The 2,794-nt window shown below is 34.4% G+C and overlaps 1 pseudogene; it reads left to right on the plus strand.

Annotated features, from left to right (window-relative positions):
- Positions 1 to 954: 954 nt before the first annotated feature.
- On the plus strand, positions 955 to 1,486 carry LOC131922895 (neo-calmodulin-like; annotated as a pseudogene).
- Positions 1,487 to 2,794: the final 1,308 nt, after the last annotated feature.

The following is a 2,794-nucleotide window of genomic DNA, read 5'->3' on the forward strand; positions in this document are numbered from 1 at the left end:
ATCTTCTACCCTTTTCAATCCTATCTCAGTCTTGTCTCTACAATAAATGACAGCATTCTTGAATTTCATTTTAAGGGTAATATCAGTTAGCAGCTTATCGTTAAAGTTATGTTTAGTACGTATTTCTAGTTCTTTAGTTTATTCCATCCCTAAACTAATAGTTACTCGGTATCTCTTCTTTGTGTAAGATCTATATTGGTTGCCAAGTATAAAGTCATACATAAAAGTATGTCTTATCTCTTTACATGTGCTTGCCAGTCTGGATGACAACATGCACTCAGAAAATACTAAAGGTTATAATAGTGAACATATCTAATCACATGGAATCAGGGAGGGAAAAAAATCTTGTTTGTATTGGCTTATCAGTGTCAAAAATTGAACTAAGAACCATACTATGGATTATTTAAACAGTATTCCATTTTTTTTTTTTAGTTCTAAAAGTTACACAATGTCAGGAAAGACCTCTGAAACTCTTTAGAGAAAGGAAAAAAACTTGAAATGCAAGTTACAATTTCCAGTACCTGCATGAAATACATGACATTTTTTATTGAGTGAGAAAAATGATCTATAATATGTTCAAGGCCAGCCATGATGTCAAGAAGTGATCAGCAGGAAAATAAGAATTGTAGATATGCATAATAAAGCAGTGATGTCTAAAGAACAATCATACAGAAAGTCCACTGATTATTCACATTTCCAATAGCAAATAGAATGTATTTCCATTAATAGCGGAGTAAAATGATGCCCTTACAAAGCATAAACTGGCTGTGGTGTTTAGAGTCTCTTGTGCACTGTGTGGTTACTAGTTCCTTACTGTCTGGTTGTAACTGAGTCTCAAAGCACAGAACAAGCAGTGAGCTAGCTGCAATGGCAGGAGTGACACTCAGGGATCACAGTCCCTGACCTGATACAGCTGCAGTTTCCTGCTCTGTTCTTCCTCTGTTTGATAGCATCATGGTTTATCAGTTGACTAAAGAACAGACTGTTGAATTCAAGGAAGCTTTTACCCTATTTAATAAAGATGGTGGTGGCACCATCACCACAAAGGAAGTCGGGACTGTCATATGGTCATTTGGTCAGAACCCAAAAGAAGCTAAATGGTAATATATGATCAACCAAATGGATGCTGATAAGATTGGCACCATGGACTTTCCAGATTTCTTGACTAAAATCACTAGGTACAGATAGAGATGAAGGAACACTAGAAGCATTCTGAGTCTTTGACAAAAATGAGAATGTTATATCAGTGTAGCAGAACTATGTCACATCTTCACAAACTTCAAAAGGAAGACTAATAGATGAGGAACTCCATGAAATGATCAGAGAAGCAGCTATTGATGACGACTGACAAGTCATCCATGAAGAATTTCTAATGATGATGATTGCAAAAACAAAGACCTCCCCCCCCCCTTTCAATGTTATTTCCCCCTCTGGAAATATCAAGTTGAAATCTTGTATCTTACAAAAAAGAAGAAAGATAAAATAAAATAAAGTTCATTTGTTTATTCTCTTACTTTCGAGTAAAAATGAATGTCAAAAGTACCTGCTGTCCATGCACAAAATCTGTATATATTGGGTGATGATCCTGCCCTGTAAAAATTGAACCCCACATCCGTTTTACAGCATAAATACTCTCGTGACCTTAATAAAGTTCTACTTGCTGATGATCAATACATTAGGCTGACTAGTTTTGCAATCATGATGCTTGATGATTGATCACAGTTAGGTATTTATATAAAAAAAATAGAAAAAAAATTCAAAACCTGCTAACATGGGTTCAAATACTATTTGTTAGGAGACGTTGTCAGTAACTAGCTTACAGCAAAGAAACACATTTAAAATGAATTTACCTGGGATGATGTGCAGAAAATGAATGAAGCTTTAACTTTGAGACACAGACTTAGAAGCAGAATGGTCCTCTTATACTCCCAAGTACTCACCCCATAGTGACAATGGCACCGTGGTGGTCTGCCCAAGTATCGTATTTTAGTGCTGTGTGCATTGCACTAGAATTAATATATCAAGGCAGTCAGCAATTACACACATTTTAAAAAGGAGATCTTTCTAAGGGAGTACCTTTGTTTTCTGTTTTGAAAATACTCCAAACTGTGACTTTGGGCCAGCACGGTTGCCTGTGGCTGTGGATTTCAATGCAAACGTTAATACTAATGTTCAAGAAATTATAACTCACTTCCATTCCAAGTTGTAAATGCTAGCCATTTATTTTCTCCAATAAAATGACCATTAAATTAAAAGAATTATAAAAGGTAAACTGAAAAGGGATTCTTTCTAGTCTGGCAGAACTGCGTCTATGAATTTCTGAAATACTATAGTATAGTGTGTTAATATTAGCAGAAACACGAGTTTCTCACTCATCAACTTTTAAGTCCACCTAATTCTCATAAAAATATGAAGGAAAATACCTTTTATCTGCAAATAATTAGATTCTGAATGCAAGGAAGTTTATTATTTTCAAATCATAGTGACAGGCACTTTCAGGTTCTGGGGTCAGAGTTGATAAGTTTCATGACAAAATGCATTTTTATAGGTGGAAGAATGAAAACAAATAATGAAAAAATTAAATAAATTTCATCATAATAATAAGTGCTTTAAAAATAAAGATATTGGAATAAAATTAAATACATAAATAATTTTGTTGGGATTTTAATGGGGATTTGTTGAATCTTTAGATTACTTTTGGTAAGATGACCATTTTTACTGTTAATCCTACAGATTCATGAGCATGGGAGCTCTTTCCATCTACTGATACCTTCTCCAATTTCTTTCTTCAAAG

The sequence above is a fragment of the Peromyscus eremicus genome, chromosome 12, assembly GCF_949786415.1.
Source record: "Peromyscus eremicus chromosome 12, PerEre_H2_v1, whole genome shotgun sequence".
In the NCBI taxonomy this organism is placed as follows: Eukaryota; Metazoa; Chordata; class Mammalia; order Rodentia; family Cricetidae; genus Peromyscus; species Peromyscus eremicus.